General features: G+C 42.1%; 1 non-coding gene across 1 annotated transcript; it reads right to left on the reverse strand.

The window, feature by feature from the left end:
- Positions 1-258: 258 nt before the first annotated feature.
- On the reverse strand, positions 259-365 carry LOC141658305 (small nucleolar RNA R71). The gene has a single exon (XR_012549198.1). It is a non-coding gene; the product is annotated as a small nucleolar RNA R71 (small nucleolar RNA).
- Positions 366-10,791: the final 10,426 nt, after the last annotated feature.

The following is a 10,791-nucleotide window of genomic DNA, read 5'->3' on the forward strand; positions in this document are numbered from 1 at the left end:
CAACTAGTCCAAGGAAACCAATTCGAAGGGGGAGCCACCGAAAGCCCCAACGAACACCTTAATGATTTCTTGGATAGTTGTGACATGTTTAAAGCAAATGGAGTGTCGGAGGATGCCCTCCGCCTTAAGCTCTTTCCTTATTCTTTGAGGGGAAGTGCTAAGGAGTGGTTAAAGAGTTATGAGCCCGATTCTCTTCGGACTTGGGATGATGTCTCTAAGGCCTTCCTAAACAAATACTTCCCACCACAAAGAACCGCAAGGATCAAGAGTGAGCTTCAAGGCTTCACTCAACAAGAAGATGAGACTCTTTACGAGGCATGGGAAAGGTATAAGGGACTCCAAAGGTTGTGCCGTCATCACGGGATTGGAGATGACGATTTGATCAACAACTTTTATGAGGGGTTGAGCAATGAAATGAAGATGAACCTAGATTCCGGCTCGGGAAAGGGAGCATTAGACAATATTGACCGCAAAACGGCCAAGGAACTTATTGAGGAATTGGCTTCCCGAACTTTTCATTGGAATAATGATAGGCACAAGAGGAAGGGAAAGTCAACCGTTGAGTCGGCCAACAATGTTGAGGTTAAAGGGTTAATAGAAGAGCTCAAGCAACAAGTTGCCTTGATGAGTTCAAGCAACACTTCTTCTATTAGGAACCAAGTTTATTCTTGTGAGATTTGTGGAGATCAAGGGCACCCACCCAATGAGTGTCCCTTGATGATGGGAGAAGCTAGCATGGTGCAAGTAAATGGGATTTGGGAGTCAAGCCCGGCGAAGCAAGCCTTCAACAACAACAACCAATACCACCCGGGAATGAGAGCCCACTCAAACTTCTCTTATGGCTCACAAAATGTCCAAAACCCCACCTTCCAACAAAAATCACAACAACCAAACTTTCAAGCTCAAAAACCAAATACAACATTCAACCAAGGCCACCGGGTTTCCAAGGAAGATCCTTCCAACCAAGACAACAATTTCAACCACTCAATCAACCAAACAAACCACCATTCCAACAAAATTCCCAACCTTTTCAACAAACCACCCAACCTAAATCCAACGTGGAGCTCATGATAGAGCAATGGATGAACTCTCAAACCCAATTCATCACTCATTCCAACCAAAAACAAGAGAAAACCACATCCTCCATCAATCAATTGAGGACCCAAATGCAAGCCTCACAAAGGATGACGGACAACCAAATCTCTCAATTGGCTTCTCAAGTGAGTCAATTACAAGCCTCAAGTGGGAAATTTCCGGGTAAAACCGAGGAGAACTCGAAAACCATAAATTCCATTCATTTGAGGAGCGGGAGAGAGTTGGAGGACCGAGTATTCATCAAGAAAAGAAAGAGTAGCAAGCCGGATGATGTGGTTGAACCACCCAATGTGATGGAAGAAAAATAAGTTGAAGATGATATTGTGGAGATTGTTGTGGAGACTCCAAAGGTAGTTGATGAACCCACAAGGATTGTTGAAGAGCCTAAACAACAAGTTATGAGAACTTATGTGCCACCCGTTCCTTTTCCACAAAGGTTGGCAAGGGCAAAGCTTGAGCAAAAATATGGAAAGTTCATGGACATGATGAAGGGAATCAACATTACCATGCCCTTCATTGATGCCATCAAGGAGATACCAAGTTATGGTAAATTCTTGAAGGAGTTGATTTCCAATAGAAATGCCATGCAACCATCCACGGTTAATTTATCCAAGGAATGTAGTGCGATTCTCATAAATGAGGTACCCCAAAAGCTTGAGGATACGGGGAGCTTTTCCATACCTTGCAAAATTGGAAGCGTGCATATTGAGAGGGCCTTGTGTGATCTAGGGGCAAGCATTAGTCTTATGCCTCTCAAGATTTTCAAGAAGTTGCGGGATTATGAGCTCTTGCCAACAAGAGTTTCTTTACAACTAGCGGATAGATCGGTGAGATATCCCATTGGTCTTGTGGAGGATGTCCCACTCAAAGTGGGGAAACTTGAATTCCCATGCGATTTTTATGTAATGGACATCCCCGAGGATTCAAACATTCCAATTATATTGGGGTGCCCTTGTCTTGCCACGGGGGGTGCCTTGATAGATGTGAAGAATGGGAAGATATCCCTCCAAGTTGGTGAAGAAAAGGTGGAGTTCTCTTTGAACAAGGCTATGAAGGAGCCTTCGGAAGAAAAATCTTGTTACATGATTGATATGATTGAAGAATGGGTTGACATGAAAAAGGTTGAAGAAGACAAGGGTTTGCAAGGGTTCCTTGAGGGCAAGGTAAAAGATTGCAAGGAGCACCGGGAGTATGCTTTGGCCATGGAAGCAATAATTGAGGAAGACCCGGACAAGGAATTTGAGAGCTTGAGAAGGAATGGTAAAAAGGAGGAGAGATCCACGCCTCCTCAAGTGGAGTTGAAACCTCTTCCCTCTACTCTTAAATATGATTTTCTTGGCCCTAATGACACTTACCCTATTATTGTCAATAGTGCACTCAATGACACCGAGCTTCAAAAGCTACTTGATGTTGTGAAAAAATTTAAGGATGTCATTGGGTATTCAATTGATGATATCAAGGGAATTAGCCCTTCTTTTTGCACTCACCGTATTCACTTGAAGGATGAGGGTGCATCTTCTATTGAGCCTCAACGCCGCCTTAACCCCGCAATGAAAGAAGTGGTAAGGAAGGAGGTGTTGAAGCTCTATGATGCAAGTATTATTTACCCTATCTCCGATAGTGCATGGGTGAGCCCGATGCATGTTGTGCCAAAGAAGGGCGGTGTCACGGTAGTCACCAATGACAAGAATGAGCTAATTCCAACAAGAATCACAACCGGGTGGAGAATGTGTATATACTATAGACGCCTCAACAAGGCGACTAGGAAAGACCATTTCCCCCTTCCTTTCCTTGACAAAATGTTGGAAAGACTTGCCCAACACTCTCACTTTTGCTACCTAGATTGGTTTTCTGGGTTTTTCCAAATCCCGATTCACCCTAATGATCAAGAAAAGACCACTTTCACGTGACCATTTGGTACCTTTGCCTATAGGCGCATGCCCTTTGGGCTATGCAATGCGCCGGCCACATTTCAAAGATGTATGCTAGCTATATTCTCCGAATATGTTGAGGATATCATGGAGGTGTTTATGGACGATTTATCCATCGTAGGCACCTCATTTGATGGATGTCTAGCTAATTTGGGTAAGGTCTTGAAAAGGTGTCAAGAAACCGGTCTAGTCTTAAATTGGGAGAAATGTCACTTTATGGTGACATCCGGAGTTGTTTTGGGTCATGTTGTGTCAAGTAAAGGCTTAGAAGTGGATCAAGCCAAGATTGAAGTGATCAAAACTTTACCCCTCCCACAAATGTCAAAGGAGTTAGAAGTTTTCTTGGGCATGCCGGTTTCTATCGGAGATTTATTAAGGATTTTTCTTTGATTGCCCGACCATTAACATTGTTACTTGGCAAGGATGTCCCCTTTGAGTTTACTAATGAATGTTTGAATGCTTTCAATAGGTTGAAAGAAGCTCTCATCACCGCTCCAATTATGCAACCTCCCACTTGGGGAGAACCTTTCGAGTTGATGTGCGATGCTAGTGATGTGGCGGTGGGAGCGGTGCATGGACAAAGAAAGAATGTCAAACTTCATGCCATATATTATGCAAGCAAAACCTTGGATGAAGCTCAAGCACACTAAACCACCACCGAAAAGGAGCTCTTGGCGGTCATCTATGCTATGAACAAGTTCCGTTCTTACTTGGTAGGCTCTAAAGTGATTGTACACACCGATCATACGGTATTGAGGCACTTGCTAATCAAGAAGGGATCGAAACCCCGCTTGATCCGGTGGATACTCTTGCTTCAAGAGTTTGATGTTGAAATAAGAGACAAGAAGGGTGTGGAGAATGTAGTAGCCGACCATCTCTCCCATTTATCCCATGAGAGTGTGAAGGATGGGCTACCGATTGATGACTCCTTGCCGGATGATCAATTATTCGCACTTTCTTTAATGGATGTCCCTTGGTACGCGGATTATGCCAATTACTTGGTATCCGGGGTCATCCCACATGGTTATGATTCCCATAAGAGGAAGAAATTCTTTCATGATCTTAAGCAATATTTTTGGGAAGAACCATGCCTTTACAAATCTTGTCTGGATGGGATAATTAGGAGGTGCATCCCAAATGAAGAAGTAAAGCCCATAATCTCTCATTGCCATGACGTGCCAAGTGGAGGGCATGGCAGTTCAAGAAAGACCGCCGCAAGAGTACTCCAATGCGGTTTTTATTGGCCTACTCTATTTCATGATGTGGCAAGCTATGTCAAGGTATGTGACAAGTGTCAACGAAGTGGAAACTTTTCAAGGAGGCACGAAATGCCCGCAAACTACATTCTTGAAGTTGAATTATTCGATGTATGGGGGATCGACTATCAAGGTCCCTTTCCCTCATCCCATGGTAATGAGTACATCCTTGTCACGGTTGATTATGTGAGCAAATGGGTTGAAGCTATCCCAACAAAAACTTGTGATGCAAAGTCGGTAACAAAACTCATGGAAACAATCATATTTCCAAGGTTTGGGGTTCCAAGAATTGTGATTAGTGATTGTGGGACGCATTTTCGGGAAAGGACTCTAGATGCTCTTCTAAAGAAACATGGGGTGCAACATCGGCGTAGTCTTGCCTACCACCCACAAGCAAACAGACAAGCCGAGATTTTAAACCGAGAGATTAAGATGATTCTTGCGAAGACCGTGAGCCGGTCAAGGAAGGATTGGTCAACTAAGCTCAACGATGCATTATGGGCTTATGTGGACAACGGGGGGCCCACGGGGGGCGCTTGGGAGGAAGAGAACAAGTGTTTGCATTTTTGTTGGAGTCGCCACCAATTTTTATGGGAAATTGGAACCGTTCGAATACCTCGTGTCATGTCAAGACACAAAGTAGAGACATGAACACCAAGCAATCGTTACCCTTAGCATTCTATGTCTAGAATGACTCTCGTGGATGCCAATGAACACGGATGTTCACAGAGATCTGGAGTAAGGGGTGAGGGTACGTATTAGGAAGCTCTTTTGATCGAACACCTAATCCCGCCCGCCTCGATAGCGGCCTCTACTAATGATTAGGGATATCATCTATACTTGATATATCGTCGGTTATATGCATGCAATGCAACATCCAAGTTTTAATCCTAACATGTGAGAATTAGGCTAAGTCGGTTAACAATTAATTTAGCATACAATTAATGTCAAAGTAGGATTTAATGCTCAATTACATGTGAAGACATACAAATGATGCAAGAAGATATGATAAATACAATAAAATAAAATTACACTAATGAAAATTACAATAATTACATTGGTTTAGCGATTTATGCCGAAAATACCTTTTAAAACGGATAATTTAAGAAAAGAACAAAAGAAAGAATTAACGAACAGATCAGAAGGCGATAATACGGATAATAGTCAATTATACGTATGCGAATTAAACTAGGTCAAGCAACAACGAAGTTCAGAGGCAGAACTCATCCTGGAACAGGCGCAGCAGAGCTGCGCCCTCTGGAAGAGGCGCAACAGTTGCTGCGTCTGTTCCAAGGGTGAGTTCTGGCTGTGAAGCCGGAACTGCAAATCGTTATTTTGAATTGGTTAATTTAAGGATCAATTAATACCTTTACTCGGATGGAAGTGATTAATAGGTTATTTACATGTGATAAATGGTCATGAAACAACAAAACATGGATGAGACGGAATATTACTAATTATTTACATGAACGATTAATTAGTGACATGGGTGAATGAAATAGGCTAAACATGATGAATTGATGACAAACATGCGATGAATATGACAATAAACAGATGAAAATATATCAAAGATCGAATTCCAGAAGCTCGATATGAATAAATCGAATTCCTACAACCCGGATTGAATTTAATGACGAAAACCCGCAAATATTGGATTATAAGGGATTTAAGTCGGATTTATGATGAATAAAACATGTTAATGATGATGATTAATATACATGAGAAATTAATATGCTATTATGGTCAAAGAATTAACAAGAAACAAACGAAAACAGTAAGAAACGAACGAATTACAGAGGACGAAGGAAGAAGAAAGGAAGCAGGAAATGCGGCAGCCTCACGAAGAGGCGCAGCAGAATCTAAGCTCCTTCAAGAGGCGCAGCAGTTGTTGCGTCCTTTCTCGACGGTTTGTCTTCTGGAAATCCGTAAAAAGAGGTTTTAAAGCACGGTTTTAGAAATCGGTTTTAATTGGTATTTTCGACATAAACCTTACAATAGTGGTACAAAAAGTAAAGAACAATAAATAAAGAGAGATTTTACACCCTCAGACTTACATGTTTGACGAAACGAGAAGGACTAAGTTATCGATTAGTGATGCTCGACTCGAACTATAATGCAAATATGAAAGTGCCCTCGTAAGAGGAAAACGATTAGATTAATTAAGTTGATTGATGTGGAGTTGGTCAAATTGGTCGGTCATGCAAACGAGGCTGGTACTCAGAAGGATCCGAGCTTACGTGGTCGAAAGTTCAAGCACGTAGACGCCAAAAAGTAAGAACAAAGGTCTAGAATGCAAAGGGAGAAGAGAAGGGCGGACACTCGCGTGAGAAATATGAGAGACCGAAGGTCTCTATTTATACTAATCACGTGAAGGAATTAGGGTTTCAGAGAGTCTTTGGAAGTGAATCTCGGAAAGATATGAAAAAGATACGAAAATTACGCAGAAAAGGACCTGGGAAGAGGCGCAGCAGCCACTGCGTCTCTTGGAAGAGGCGCAACACCTGCTGCGTCTGTTCCCAAGTGGTTTCCTCCTGCGGAAGAATGATTTCCGTGTTTGAGTTATAGAAGGACGGAATAATTTGGTTTTCCTTAATATCTTGCGTGAATATTACGGGAAATTGTTTACCAAAGATTAAAGATTGTGAAATATTTATAAAATATGGAATAGAAATATGCGGAACATTCCAGGACATTCTGACTCGGGATTTAACGGTTATCAGAAAATGGAGACGGTTTTAGGCCCGGACTCCAAATGTACTCTAATTACTGTCAAAACGACCGTATCGGCACATAAATGACAACTAAGAGGTAGACATTAGTATTTGAGCAATCACTTGACGATAAACTTACGAACTATCACAAATCGTTCCGCGTAACAAACATGCGGCCCAATCATCACCGGGTGGTTTGCGAGAGGTGCAGAAATGAGGTATCTACAGAGCCCCCACTTTGACTGAGGCTTGGACAAGACGAAAGTCAAAGTATAGCCATCAGGTCAATCGAAGATTACAACCTGACGACTATGGCGACGCGAGGCGGCTCAAGGGGTTTGAACCAAGGACCTATCGTCGGGAACATTTTAGAGTCTGTCGACTATCGGGGAGGGTCGTTTAAAGTCCATTAGACTACGTAAGGAGGCTCGCCAGCCATAAGAAGAGACCATACCTGAGACTTCCGGACGAAACGGGATTGAAGGTGTTTCGGCGAAACTCTTGGGCCTGAAGATAACTTGGTGTCTGAAGATATGACGGTTTATCCTGAAAAGGGGTATCTGAAGGATTAAAAGGAAGCGATGATTCTGAGGAAAAAAACGGCAGGACACAGTCGGGAAATGCTGGGAGAAATCTGTTCGTGTTCAGCTTCGAACAAACTTTGGAAGAAATAGGGGCTGATGTTGATCTCCATGTCTCGAGAGGGAAAGTCTATCCGCTTACTCTCGTTGGGGAACATAATCGGGAGTTAATCTCCATGTCTCGAGAGGGAAAGTCTATCCGCTTACTCTCGCTGGGGGAACATAATGAAGGCGTGTCAAAACACCTGTGAAGGAATATCTGCTCGTTGTGACAAGTAAGGGTCTTGGAAGCGATAAATAACGTGTAATAGTCTGCTGCTGGCTTAGAAATACGGGTCGGAACGAAAGATAATCGTCAAACGGACCAAAAAGATAAAATAGCATTTGAAGAAGAGGCGCACCAAAGATGGGCCCACAAATAACGAACTCATAACGAATTTTTGAAAACTCGTAAGGAGGGAACACCAGGAAAAGGCGCAGCAAGAGCTGCGTCTCTTGGAATAGGCGCAGCGCCTTTCTTTGCCTGTTCCCCAAGGGTGTATTTTCTGCGTAAAAACGCGATAAACAGAGGGATTATTTCATTTGTTTCGAAACACAAATCACACAATACTCTCTCAAATCTTAACCATTTCTGCCAAGGTTTGATCCAAAATCTTGCATTAATTATGACTAATCGAGGTATGTGTCTCATTCTTGCATTAATCTTCTGTATTTGTTCAATTTTGGATCGAAAAAATTAGGCTTTATGACCCAATTAATTCGAAAATTTGGGGCTTTTCCCCCAAACGGATTTGCCTTGTGAAATTGGTATTAGAAACGGATAATTGGTAATATAAGGAACATAACCATGTATTTATCTCGAATTTTCGTTGAGTTTTGAGCATTTGAGTGAATTTGAGACGGTTTCACAGCTAAACCGTAAATTACTTCGAAAATAGCCTTAGGATTGCCCATTTGCGATGAAACTTGATTTTTGGGATCCTTGGATGATGGGTAAACTTCCTACCATCTCGTAATTTTGGTTTGTGACGGCTTTTTCAGGACACTTTTCTAGGGCATAATCGCCGTTATAACGAAATGCTGCCGAAATTTCGACTCGAACCCGGAAATAGGCTTCAAATTAGGCTTGACTTGACCCAAGTTACCACATGAGTGATCGGGTTTGTGAGAATATGGCCAAAGATGGCGAGAAAGAGCGATTTCAGGGCTTCCGAAGGCTCGAAAAACCCTCTAACCAAGGCTTGTCGTCACGTGACGCGGCCTAAATTTGCTTTCATGTTGCAGGTGATGAGGCTTCTACTTCTGGGAGAGCTCCCATGGAGATAGTGTTGGAATATGTGTCCTCCGACAATAATGCGATCACAACTGTTGATCATGATGATCACATGTTTAAGTCTCATTATAAAGAATACAATTGGGAAGTAATATTTACTGTCAACTGGTCCACACATATCGGTAATGATTGGCTGACTAGAGTTTGACATTACTGTCGTGCGACGGTGGTGATCAGTTGATCCCCTAGGTCATACCTAAAGGGCAACACTCTTAATTGATCATTTAATTGATCGTATAACTTTACGAGTCAATTAAATTAAATTATTTAAAATTGACGGAAGATTTTGGAAGTATTATTTACATATCTCATTGAAATTTGATTAAATGAGATACGGTCTGAGTAACCGAATTGTTTCATTACTCAGATGAAATTATTGTTTAAGGAAACAATTGAAATTGAATGAATTATTATAAATACAAGTTATTGTGATTTATAAATTGGTAAAATATTTTGGTACAAGTAATTATGAATTACTAAGTCGATTTTTGTGTATGACGTATTTTTATTAATACGTTGATTTTTAATATGTTAAAAATACATAACAAATTTATGTTACATATGACATGTGACATAAGACAAATTGACATTTTGACAAAGATAATATGGAGTCCATATTATCTATGTGTGCCGAACATAAGAGGAGGATTAGGCTTAAATTAAGTTGATTTTGTTAGTGGTAAGCACAATGATTACCTACTAACTAGCCATGCAAACCTAATGCTCATTGTGAAGAACAACTCAAGCATGCATTGGCTCCCTCTAATCCCCCCCTTCCACCCGGTTTTTTGAGATGAAAAAACCACTTTGGTTTTTCATCTTATTTCACCTAATATACACTAAAATGTAGTTAGTGTATTATTCATTATTCATTCATCTAAAATTTGAGTTTTAGAAATTGTTCCGGGTGTAATTCCGGAGCAGGATTATGACCACTTAAGCTTGTAGAATGACGTCGTTGCTTGTCTCTTCCTTTCGCTCTCTCCTGTAAAGATGAACAAACTGAGGGCTCGGCTTGGTACCGAGCATACTCACTCCGACGCTCAAGTCAGTAAACTTAAAGAGATAAGTTGTGTGTTAACTTGGCAAAGTATATTGTAGAGAGATAAGGGAGTTTTATACCAGATTAAGATGATTTTCGGATCCTTTTCTCAATGAGAGAAAAGGAGTATTTATAGACTTTCACCTTTTGTCACGTAGTGGCCAAGTGGCCAAGTGGCTAGCAGGTGGAAAGACTATCTTACCCTCGGCCGAGGGACCCATGACAGGCCGGCAGGCCTGGTTGACTCCATGCCGAGGGGATTGGATGTGAGTACGCGGATATGCTTCTCGGCCGACTAGCTGCCGAGACCGAGACCCAAGTGACAGGCCGACATCCCGTGTCGGTTAGGCTGTTAATATGTTGACTTGCTGTCTTTTAGCTTTGACCTTGCTCAATGTGTTGACTCGGTCAGCGGGTGCAGAATATGCCCCATCAATTTGCCCCCAGCGTAGTCTGTGCCGTGGTATGGACCTTCGATGAGTGTTGAGCGTATTCTGCGCATGTCGATCTTCTTCCTCGGCTTGGTTCTGTTCAGGCCGTACCATATCCCCCCTCCACATGGTTGTGTAATGGACATCCAATGTGGAAAAGAAAATGGCGCTGGCCGGTGCTGCCAAGCTTGGTTGATCAGCTGGCCGTTTAGCAAGTAGATACCAAGGAGCGTGTCGAAGAAGATTTGTTACTGTATGTCGATTGACATTCCGTGGCTGCATGCTTGACACATGGCCTGGTGCTGATTGGTGGACGCTTCATGGGCTTTGCTCTGATTGGTCCACTGAATGGGCTTTGCTCTATAAATAGAGCAGTTAGCCCCTCATTTTGACCATCAAACTTCATTTTCT

This window comes from Silene latifolia, chromosome 5 (assembly GCF_048544455.1).
Source record: "Silene latifolia isolate original U9 population chromosome 5, ASM4854445v1, whole genome shotgun sequence".
In the NCBI taxonomy this organism is placed as follows: domain Eukaryota; kingdom Viridiplantae; phylum Streptophyta; class Magnoliopsida; order Caryophyllales; family Caryophyllaceae; genus Silene; species Silene latifolia.